Raw genomic sequence first — 12650 nt, forward strand, 5'->3', positions numbered from 1 at the left:
GTGTAAACACATAGTTAATCTATCTCTGTGTTATTCAGACTTTCTGAGCTAAACTTTTCTCCCCCCCCCCCCCCCCCCACAAGTACAGATTTTGATGATTATCCTGGTCAGTTATCACGGGTTGAAAATTCTGCAGTCAAGAACAAAAAGGAAATGTTCTTGAGACAGAAGGCATGACATATTTCTCCTCAACTGATCGTGGAGCATAAATACAGCTGTCACAGAGTAATCCAGGCAGAACAACCATAACCTTCCAAGAGGAATAGTTTGAGACGGAGTGGTACAATCCAGAAGTTAAGACAAGGCCAAGTAATTTTAAAATAGATTAAAAAAATAAAAAGCTATAAAAACCACCCATGCAGACAATAAAATAGTTAGTAAAGTACAAGTTTCATAGGGATTGTAGTGCTAATATTCTTGTAATTATGAATCAATGATTTGGCTCTCTCCCAGAACACTTAAATCTGTGAGAATCCTGGTTGTTCCATTTCAAATTAAATTGCGAGAATTGCAGCTGTTGTTACCCTGCATGGTTGCTAATGTCCAGGTGTTGAAACAAGTTATAATATGTTTAATAGAAGAACAGCCATTTCACAGCTCCTGAGCTGAATCAATGTTGTAAAGAGGAATGCATATATTTTGGGTTCTCTTTTCCAACGCATTTAATACTTAAAGTGATGAGACAGTTTCCACAGACCATTTAACCCAAGTACATAACTATGCAAGTGAAAGCTGCCAATAATGAACTGATTGTGAATAAACTGACCAATCCCATAATAACTTGATTTAGATCAAAGCTTTGCAGCTGTGAATGATGGTAGACACATATCAGGGAGTATCATGAACATCCCCAATATCATTACAACCCAATATGCTAGAGGGATGACAAGGCTGAATGAAATCCACTGTCAAGCAGATGTAGTTAAGCAGATGATCTCACTCAATATGCTTCCAACAGCCCATTATCACAGAAGTTAGACCAAGCAAACATATTCACCCAATGAGACGTCAAGAAAGTTTGAAATAAATGCTATTGATCTTGTACCATCGTACTGTCCAATGAAGTCTTCGAACTCAAAGGGTGAAGTTGAGGTGCTAGCACAGCTGCTTCCTCACAGCTTCTGCAACTAGGATCACTAACTACGTGGAGATCACATGTCCTCCATGTGATGAGATGGATTTCGCCAGGGTGTTCTGGTTTTGACTCAGTGTAAAAGAAATGGGTGTGCTTCCTGGTCAGCATGGTGGAAGGAAGGACTTCCTTCTGTGCTGTACCTCTCTAAGGTTCTATACCACCATAACTTATTGCTCCAGTACAGCCGTCATGGCCTTTGCCAATGGGCAGAAGAGACGCAAACTGGCATTTGACAAAGTGTACATCAAGCAATCCCAGTAAATGCAAATTAGAAAGAAAACTCTCCAGTGACTAGAATAACAAAGACTAGTTTTGGTGGGCAGTAACAAGTTGTGGTTGCACAATCTTTTATTGCACTATCCTTGGCCCAACCACCTTTAAACATTCCACCAATGAACTATCTTGCATCAGTATATAAGGTTCAATGATGTCTGCGAAATGTTCAACTCTTCAATGTTCAAGAAATTCTCTTCTCGTCAGATAATGAAACAGTCTATTGTCTGAAATATATTCAGGCTTGGGCTGATAAGTGGCAGAGAACATTTGTGTGGCCAACGATTACAGTGAGAGTGAGAGAGAGAGAGAGGGAGAGAGAGGAAAAACCTTTCCTTCAAAATTCAACAGCATCATCATTCCCAAAGTCCCTCCAATATCATAGAGGAAAACAAATGGCCAGATGCTTATATAGTCTATGGAGATAAATACAATAGGTATTGAAGCTGGGTATTTTATGCAGAGTAACCCAGCCCTTTATTTTCCAAACCATTTCCACCATCTACAAATGATATGTCCGACTGTCTTGGAAAATTCTCAATCTTGAAGAGTGCAGCTTTGTTGAACGTTGAAGCTCAATGTGATATAGAACAAAGTCAGCACCTTATCCACCATCATGAACATCTTTCTCCACCGGTAAACTGTGCTTATAGATTCCTATAGGATTTATGTATAAGCTACAATGTACCCTGTAAGAACCTGCCAAAACCTCTTCAACAGAATGGTCCAAACTTACATTTTCTATGGCTTAGGACAGTGGCAGCAGGTATGAGTAGGTTATGTATGAAGATTGGGTTCCAAGAGATAAATCAACATGGTTTCAAAATATACTGAAACTCTTGTTATTGTGTCAGTGCCTTCAAATCCCAGCACAAGGGGCTGCTTTATCAGTATAGGTACCACAATAGCACAGCAGAGCCCAGTCAGTACGGATTGTCAACAAAACGGTATCATAGTTAGCATGATGCTTTTACAACTCGAGACATCAGAGTTAGGAGTTCAATTCCAGCGCTCTCTGTAAGGAGTTTGTACATTCTCCCTTTGCCCTTGCGGGTTTCATCAGGTGCTCCAGTTTCCTCCCATATTCCAAAGACGTTCCACTTAGTAGGTTAATTGCTCATTGTAAATTGTCCTGTGATTAGGCTAGGGTTAAATAGGTGGGCTGCGGGCAGTCCCGGATAGGCTTGTAGCTCGCTGTATCTTTTTTTTCCTCAGCAATATTTTTTTTTAAATCAAGAAAGCATAGTACAAAGGAAGTTTGTGCAGTACATAACAAATGTACAATTCACATCTATGAAAGAGATGCACCCATAGTACAATCATGCTTTGGTTCCTCCCTGCCCCAACCTAACCCTCCCAATTCCCATCTCCAAGCCATCATTGCATTAGCAAAAAGGGTTAAACAGAACCTTTATCCCTACAGAGCTGCATTGGTATAGAGAAGGTGTACTTTCCTAACACAAACTGTTGTACGTTTTCACGTCTGAGTTCATAGAATTTTACCGGAGAATGCTGAAAGTCAGGGAGTTATGTGCAGAGAAAAGGAAGAAGGGATGAACCTTTAGTTTGGCTGGGAATTCTGAAAATATTCAAGAAAGGGTCCCCACACCTTTTGGAACTTCATGTCCAGACTGAGGGTTGAATAATGGATCTTCTCAAGGTATAGACTGGACATGATGTCCCTAAGCCACTGAGCTTGGGTGAGCGGGGCAGCATCCCTCCACCTGAGCAAGACTGTGTGCCTGGCCAAAAGAGAGGCAAAAGACAGTTATGTGACATTTGGTCGGAGTTAGGTGCATGTCCCCCTCTCCAGAGGTGCCCAAAAGAGCAATCAAAGGGTTAGGTTGCAGATTGTAATTAAGTATTTAGGATAGAATTTGGAAAACATCTTTCCAGTATTTTTCCAAGCTAGGGAATGTCCAGTACATGTGAATAAGGGAAGCCTCGTCCCTTTTGCATCTGTCGCAGCAGGGATTAACGTCTGGTTAAATGCGAGATAATTTAGTTTTAGACATATGGACCCTGGGTAGGACCTTGAACTGTAACAGGCAGTGGCTGGCACATGAAGAGGTTGAGTTAACTAATCCCATACATTGTCTGACAGTGAAAAATTTAAATCTTGCTCCCAGGCAGTTTTAATTTTGTCAAAGGGGGCTTACCTCAGAATTGCTAGCTTGTCACAAATAGTATATATTAGACCTTTGCGCAATGGATTCATGCAGAAAAATGTATCAACGACGTTTGTGTTGGGTGCCTCGGGGAAGTTCGATAACTAAGGGCTGATATGTCTAATTTGCAAATAGTTGAAGAAATGAGTGTTGGGTAAATTAAACTTTGCAGACAGTTGTTCAAATGATGCAAAGCAGTTGTCTATAAAAAGATCTTTAAAGCGCTTGATGCCCTTTCTATACCAGTCTTGAAACGTTGGATCATGTATAGAAGGCTGGATGAGGGTTTATGTAGAATAGGACTTGAAAGAGAGAAGCCATAAAGACCACTATGCTTTCTGAACTGAGCCCAGACTCTCAGGGTGTGCCTGATAACAGGATTAGAAATTGGTTTAGGTGTAGGAAAGTGCGTGCGGATCCAAGAAGTGCAGAAATAGAGAAATTCTTAATAGAGTTCACCCATTATTGGGAAGTCAGATTGGTTGTGGAGCAAAAGATGAGATAGCGTGTGATAGCTGCCCAGTAATATAAGTGGTACTTGGGCAGAGCCATATCCCCAACACTTCTAGATTTTTGAAGATGGACTTTATTCAGTTGGGGTCGCTTGCCCTTCCATAAGTAAGATGATATGACTGAGTCTAGTGAGTCAGAGAAGACTTTAGGAATGAAAATTGTTATGGATTGAAAAAGGTCTAAGAATTTAGGAAGGATATTCATTTCGACAACATTAATTCGGCCCATCAGGGGCATGGACAGGGGTGACCACTGTGTTAGGCTCGGTTTTGTATGATTTAACAAATCAGTGAAATTTTCTCCAAAAAGACGCTTATAACTCCTTGTTACTATGATGCCAAGGTAAGTAAATTGGTGATTCACTAACTTAAAAGGGAGGTTATGGAACTCTGAAGCTTGTGCTTCTCCATTTATTGGAAAAAGTTTGCACTTGTGTAAATTAAGTTTATATCCTGAAAACTGGCTAAATTTGTTAAGGAGTGAGAACATGGGGGGGGGGGGGTAAGGTGGTGATCGGGTTTGATATAAAAAGTAAAAGATTGTCAGCATAAGGGAGACTTTGTGCTCAACTCCCTCCCTCCAAATCCGTCAGATGCACGCAACTGTGGAACGCAATCGCCCATGGCTCTATGGCCAGACTGAAAAGTAACGGGATTAAGGGGCAACATGGCGGGTTCCACGTTTGAGATAGAAAGGTTGGGATTGCTGAGAGTTGGTCAAAACAGAGGCAGTGGGACACAAATATAACAGTTTAATCCACGTGATGAAACGGTCCAAAATCTAATTTTTCTAAAACAGCAAAGAGGTAATTCCATTCCACACGGTCGAACGCTTTTTCTGCATCTAAGGAGATAACACATTCAGGAGATCCAACTGAAGGTGAGTATAAGATATTTAAACAACGGTGTATGTTAAAATAGGGGAGACGGTTTTTGACAAAACTGGTTTGGCCTTCATAAATAATAGGAGGTAGGATGTTCTCCAATCTACAGGCCAGAACTTTAGCTAAGATTTTGACATCAACATTTAACAGAGAGATTGGCCTGTATGAGGAGCACTCTGTTGGATCTTTGCCTCTCTTTGTTAGAAGAATGATGCTTGCCTCATTAAATGACGCTGGCAGTTTACCTTGTTTAAAAGAATCAGGTAAAACCAAAGTTAATTGAAGTGAGCAGTGATGAAAATGATTTAAAGAATTCTACAGGGAATCCAAGGGTTCCTGGAGATTTACCAGTCTGCAGTGGCGAGATGGTTGAGGGCATTTCCTCTAATGATATTGGCTCATTCAGTCTCACTTTGAGATCAGGAGAGAGCGCAGGGATATTTAAGCTATTTAAAAAAAAATTCTTGACAAAAATGTTATCATTTGGGGATTCAGAGATGTAACATCAGGAGTAAAAGTTCCTGAATGTGTCGTTGATTTCAGAGTGATTCGAGATGATGCTTCCGTTTTCCATTCGAAATTTTGTGATGTGTTGTTTGGCTTTGAAGCCCCTTACAGTCAGCCCTCCTTATTCGTGGGGGATTGGTTCCGGGACCTCTTGCAGATACCAAAATTCGCGGATGCTAAAGTCCCTTATTCAACCTGTCTCAGTGCGGTGGACGTTAGGACCCGGCGCCAGAGCTCTGAATACACAGTGTTTACGTTCACAAAAATAATCACGATCACGATTGAAAATAAAGTGGAAATAATAAAGCGATCGGAAAGAGGTGAAATGCCATTGGTCATTGGAAAAGCGTTAGGCTACGTTGGTCAACAAGTGGAACAATTTTAAAGGATAAAGTGAGAAAGGCTCTGTCTCGATGAAAGCTAAAATTACTAAGCAAAGCAGTAGTTTAATTATTGGGTTTTGGGTTTTTGATACTCCACATCAACCCGCCACGGATGGAGCGCGCACTCAGAAGTGGTCTGTCACTGGATCAAACTTGGAAAATTCAGTTCCCGAGCCCGGTGCTGAAATATACATTCTTAAATGTTTTATATGCATAGAAAGGTAAAATATATACTATATACTAAGACAAACGTTTGACTAACTGACGCTAAATTGTACCAGATGTACCCGTTCCGACTTAGTTAGTAAGAGAACTTCCAATTTTGTTCGATCCTGATGCACGATAACCCACGCACATCCTCCTGTATACTTTAAGTCATCTCTAGATTACTTATAATACCTAATACAATGTAAATGCTATGTAAAATGGTTGTTATACTGCATTGTTTAGGGAAAAGTAACAAGAAAAAAAGTCCGTACATGCTCAAACAACAAATGCTGGAAGAGCACTTCCGGGTTTTTGCGATTCACGGTTGGCTGAATTCGCACATGCGGAATCTGCGGATAAGGAGAGCCGACTGTAATTGTTTGGCTAAAATTTTACCAGATTTGTCACCATGAATATAGAACTGGCTCTTGCTCTTCAAGATTTAACTTTCAATTGGGTAAGTGGAAATAAGGTCAAATTTAGTTTGGAGTTCCACACGTTTTTTGTACAGCTCCGGATTTTTAATTTGAGCATATTGTTGGTCTATTTCTTTAATTTGATTGGCCAGGTCAAGTCGTTCTTTATGGTTCTTTCTTTTCACATTCACAGTGTAGGAAATTATTTGACCCCTGAGGTAGCTTTCAAAGCGTCCCAAACAATCAGGCTTGAGGTTTCAGGTGACATATTGGTATTAAGGAAAAAGATTAACTGGTCCTCCATAAATTTTACAAAGTCATTATCTGACAGTAAGGTTGAATTAAAATGCCAATGCTTATTTATTTGAGGAAGGTCAGGAAGAATTATAGACAGGACAACCGGAGCATGGTCTGATATACACAGGAACAGACCGATGGAATTAGCTGATTATCAATTAGAAAATAGTCACTTCTAAAAAAAGTGTGATGGATGTGTGAGAGGAAAGAATATTCTCTCTTATTTGGGTGGAGAAAGTGCCATACATCAGAGACACCATAGTTGGACAGGAAGGACTGAATTAATGAGGCAGATTTGCTTAGTACTCTGGGATTAGGAGACCATCGATCCAGCACTGGCTCTAATCAACAGTTGAAGTCTCCACCTAGTATGAGAGGGTATGAACTCAAATCAGGCAGCACAGAAAAAAAACGTTCAATGAAGTCCACATTATCTGAGTTAGGAGCATATATGTTAGCCAACGCTACCAGTGTGTTATATAATTTCCCCGAGACAATGACAAAACAGCCATTTGTATATGATATTTTGTTGTGGAGCTCAAAGGGAATGTTTTGATTTATGAGAATTGAGACCCCCCCTGGCTTTAGCCTGAAAAGTGGAGTGAAAAGTGCAGCCTCACCCATTGTGACATAAGATGGGAATTATCAGAACTGCGAATGTGTGTTTCTTGTAGAAATGCAATTGCTGAGTTAAACTGTTTGAGATGTGAGAACACTTTCCTTCTTTTAACAGGATGATTCAGCCCCTTGACATTCCAGCTCGCAGAATTTAACAGACTAACCATTCTCCTTTAAAAAGGATACAGGTTGATAGGCAGAAGCGGTGTCACTTTTTGGGTATTGGCTCTAAGGCAAAAGTGTAATACAAAGAGTAAAAGGGCAGAAATAAATCCTGTATAAGACTTCTAAGGTTCTTAAAACAAAACCGGCATTGGAGTACCCTCCCCTCCACCCCACCAACCCACAACAAGACAGCTGCCAGAGAACCTAGCAGCAAGCTCTTAAGAACAATAATCATCCAACAGTACAACTTCCTGTCACGCGTAGCGTCTTCAACGCTGTTATTGTTACTTAAAGGAAACAGTAAGCATTCAACACTCCTAAACTGACAATGTGCTTAATGAGAGATAAAACAATTCCCACAAGGTTTATTAGACATGGCTCTAAAAATTGAACAATAAAACAAAATATAAACTGATATTTGAAAAAAAAAACTGACTTTACCCAGTGCTCTTCCCACGAAAGGTTGGAGTTCACTGAATTGGAGGTTAAAGGAAACTCTCTCTCTCTCTCTCGAGCAGACAGAATGAGTATTATTCCACCTATCATGGCAGTGAATACCTAACACGACCAAGTCAGACCAGACCTCAGCATCCATGCACTGCAAACGTTACCTTGCAGAGGGTATGGGGAAAAATATATTTTATGAAGAATCCAGTTGTAGTGGGCAGGCTATCGATGTATTTCCGTGCTTCATCTACTGAGCTTAGCTGCTTCTGGTCACCGCTGGGAAGTGTAACGCAGAGCTATGCAGGGTACAGAAGGGAAGGGCTGAATCCTCGGTTGTACAGCTCCATTATTATTACTCTGCACTCCAGCTCGCTGGATCAAAACTTTGGGAGAATAGTCCTCCACAACCCAAATCTGCTGGCCACGGTATTCTAACTTCCCTCTCTGCCGAGCCTCTTTACCCAGGAGATCTTTAATCTGGTAGCGGTGAAGTCGAAGAATAACCGGGCATGGTCTCTGTCCTGGGGCTGGTTTAGCTGTTAGTGAACGGAGGGCTCTATCAATCTCCAGCAGGAATGGGAGCTTCTCCTTCCCAAAGATCTCACAAAGCAGGCTGGAAAAAACTTCAGTAGGGCACCTGCCTTCAACAGATCTCCGGCAGGCCCAGGATGCGTAGCTTCTGCTGCCTGGAGCAGACGTATTCCAGCTCACTGACACACTGGCTCAGGTCATCCATAGTGAGCTCGAGAGAGAAGGTAAGCAATGGCCATGGTCATCCACTTGGCATTGGATTTGATCAAGTTTTGTTTCCAGCAGGCTGAAAGACGACTTCAATTTGTCCGCCAACACCACGTGGTGTTGGTCTAGCAGCGTGGAGATAGCATCTACTGTCAGGCCAGCCGCTGAATCGTCTTTTTTTTCTGGATTTTCTTTGATGTCATTGTACAGCGAGTAAAGTTGCAGGCAGAGGGAAGGGTAAAAAAAGTCCAACAGTTTGGTATGAGAAAATGGGGAAGAAGGAGTGTGAAAATAGAAAGTAGGACCGAACGGATGTTCTCTGCGACTACTCCATTTGGCTGCCAACTGGAAGTCTTGCGGTATCTTTAAATCAGGGGTTCCCAACCTTGTTTACGCCATGGAGCTTTAACATTAACTGAGGGGTCTATGGACCCCGGGTTGGGAGCCCCTGCTCTAATAAAATAAATTAAGCAAACATTAAGACAGATCACCATTGTGTCTTCAAAGGCACTCCTGGACCGGTAATATTTGCTGGTCTTCTCAGGAAAGAATTAAAATGAATGACCGAATGGGTCATTTTGTAATACTTGATTATCTACATATATTAACATTTAGAACACCCACTCTCTGCTCTAAGTTGCTATGGATTTAATTCACCTCACATCACACCATCACAAAGCAGCTGACCTCAGAATCAAACTGAAACTTTGAATTTATGACATGGAACTCTCCCAGATTTTAATCCAGTCTGGAGAACTCAATACCACAGTCTGCAAATACATTTCATCCATCAATATTGAATTGTCAAGGTTTTATGAAGAAATCTAATAGATTGATAATTTATGGGGCTCTGTTATTTTAACCAAGAATTCCCACTTGGAAAAGTGGACTGATCTTGCTTTCCAACTAACATAAACATTTATCATTGTTTCCTTGCTTTTTTTTATTTTTTATTTTTATTTATTTATTAATTTTTAGAAATTACGAAGAATAAATGTAATAGTTAAATAGTAAGAAAGATAATATTAACACTCCCCCCTCCCCTTAACCCTTATCTAAAGAAAAAAAAAGAAAGAAGAGAAAGATTGCCTAGATATCGGAGGATCCCCACATGCTCCATGGAGTTCAAAATAATTTTGATATTTATTTTTTACTTTCCCCAATTACTATAATTTTATCTTCAAAGGACCTATGTATTTAATCCTATCTTTTGTAAGTATGGGAGCCAAATTTTCAAAAATATATCATATTCATTTCTTAAATTATACGTAATTTTTTCAAATGGAATACAACGATCCATAGTTAAATATAAATCAGATTTCCAACTAACTGCGATAATTTTTTTGGCTACTGCCAATGCAATTTTTATAAATTTTTTCTGATACTTGTTCAATTTAAGTTTCGGTATTGTCCCTTCAATGTCTCCTAATAAAAATAATAGTGGACTATTTGGGAGTTGTACTCCAGTAATTTGTTCCAATAAAAGTCTTAAATTCATCCAAAATGGTTGAATTTTAAAACAAGACCAAGTAGAATGTAAAATTTCATTGCTTCTGCAAAAATAAATTATTTTAATTTGAACAGTTGGGTCTTTACTGTGCTATTTAGAACTTTTCACTGGAAATGAGGAAATACTGGTTGTTCAATGTGCTCTCCACTATGACAAGTAGTTAACTGTCATTCCACAACTTGTCATTGTGGATAATGACGTAAATTTTAGTCCGCTTGAACCTCAATTTATTTAGAAGTGTATTTTTGCTAAGACGAATAAACACTGATTTTAAAGTTTATTTCTAGCACCAATGTATTGACTCTGAAATGTGGCTAATAGATTTAACACAACTCAGTGTAGTCGGTGTGGGAATGACTTCACTACAATATTAGTCCCCATTAGAGACTAATAATTAGTTAAAAAAAAAGTCAAAAGTAAAATGAGATTGCACAACATATAACCAGCATCTATTAGTTAGAACTCTGCAATTCTTCCTTTGCAATGGCTATGTATAAATTTTACTATGAAACAAAATAGTTTTATTAAAATAATACACAATACTTCCTGAAGGTGAAAATTTTAACCCAAACTATGACCATGTTGGTCTCCTTTAGTTTTCTGTTTTCTTGTTTGTCGCCGATTGGCATGTTGGAGGTTGGGGGTTTAATACTATTATTACCATTTTCCAGATGGGTGATATGTTAGGTTTTTGTTCGAGGGAGTGGTTTGGGATTTGGAGGTTGATGTTGTTGGTGTTCTATCATGTGGGCGATCTGTTAGTTTTTTTGTGTGTGACAGAGTGGATTGCGGGTTTGATGTTAATGCTGTTTTTTATCCCTCATGTGGGCGTTCATATTTTTGCAAAGGAGAGGGTTGGGAGTTTGAAGTTTGCAAGTTTTTGTTAATTTGACTTTTTTGAGCAGGGGGTGGAGTTGATGTCTTTTCTTCCAACAAGTACCATGGTTTTGCTGTTCATGGCTATCTGGAGAAGACCACTTTCAGAGTTCTATTCTGTATACATACTTCGATTAGAAAATGAACCTTTGAACAATCTGATTTATTAAAAAAAATCAATAACACTATGAATGGTAGGAGTTTGGTATGACATTAATTTAAATAATACGCACATTCTGACAGGCAAATTTACACACACTTATTTGGTGCCTGGAGCTGCCACTGTAGAAATTAAACCGGGAACTCATTTTTACTTCTGTTACAGTCACCTAATCTAAACTTATTTCCAGTGGGAGCATCATTAGGAGAGAGAGAATTTATTCATTAGAAAGTTGTTTAATTCAATTAGTTAAATTTGAAAGAAATTTGAATTAGCAAGACTGATATAAGAATAAGAAGCTATAAGAAATATTTCTTTTCGTTATTTATCCTGCTCGCAGTAAAACTGGTGAAACTGGTATAGCTTATCCTTGATAATTACTCCTTGGGGGTTACCACTCACTTTGCATTACATTATCTTTACAAAAATGGGCAAGGTTCAGTGAATACCACACAGTGTCCCTCAGTGAAATTCATGAGTTCAACTGTCATCCTTAAACATCTTTGGGCTCTTCGAATCTTACTTGTGTTTTCTGCAGTGTCAATGAACAAGCATGAAATGTAATGTATAAAAACAGTAATGAACTTTAAATCAGAAGCAACATCACCAGCATATTTCCTGGTAATTATTACCAACCTGAAGTATGAAATTAAATTATCATTTCAACATTTACAGTAATTGCTATCATAATCACTATGTATGAGAACGATTTGTATACCACTGCTTCAAAAGCTAACAACCCCAAATTCCCTTAATGTCTAGCAGTGTTCCTAAGATTGAGCAACCACCATCAATGCATAAATTGGACATCCTCAAACCAAGAGGCCCAGGCAAGAATACAGTTCAGTCTTTTGTAAATAGGTGGTGGCAGTAGAGGTTGCAGATTGTCTAATGAAGGGAAAAAGCAACTTAGTGACATGGCAACACACCAGCTCCCACTGCCTATGCAGGAAGGGCTATTTGGAGAACTTCAAAAATTCTATTTTGTTAGTTGTTGAAGAATCAAAGCAGATCAGTGCTCATGCCTGTCTCAATCATCAAAATCTCATTTGGAAAGGGCCTTCAGCAGTAGTTTTGGTCTTCATTAATGAAAGTAAGCTGCCCGCTGTATTTCTCAACAGTCAGTTCAGTATAACTAAAGGATCCCAAAAGTTTAGCAGTGGGACCACTGCCTACACAGATTGGGCCCCAGTCATTCCACAGAAACCATACTTCAGAGCAGAATGACAAATTAAGCAACTGAATTATTTGCTTAAAGCTTTGAACTTGGTAATTTAAAAACTTTCACATTTTTATAATTATTCCAGTCTAAGAAAAGGTCCTTAAAATTTAAGAGAATCTTTTTCACATTTTA

General features: G+C 39.2%; 1 protein-coding gene across 1 annotated transcript in view; it reads right to left on the reverse strand.

Annotated features, from left to right (window-relative positions):
- soga1 (suppressor of glucose, autophagy associated 1) overlaps positions 1-12650 on the reverse strand; it is a 125248-nt gene that overhangs the window by 87712 nt on the left and 24886 nt on the right. The gene's annotated exons all lie outside the window — the stretch shown is intronic.

The sequence above is a fragment of the Hypanus sabinus genome, chromosome 9 (assembly GCF_030144855.1).
Source record: "Hypanus sabinus isolate sHypSab1 chromosome 9, sHypSab1.hap1, whole genome shotgun sequence".
Lineage (NCBI taxonomy): Eukaryota > Metazoa > Chordata > Chondrichthyes > Myliobatiformes > Dasyatidae > Hypanus > Hypanus sabinus.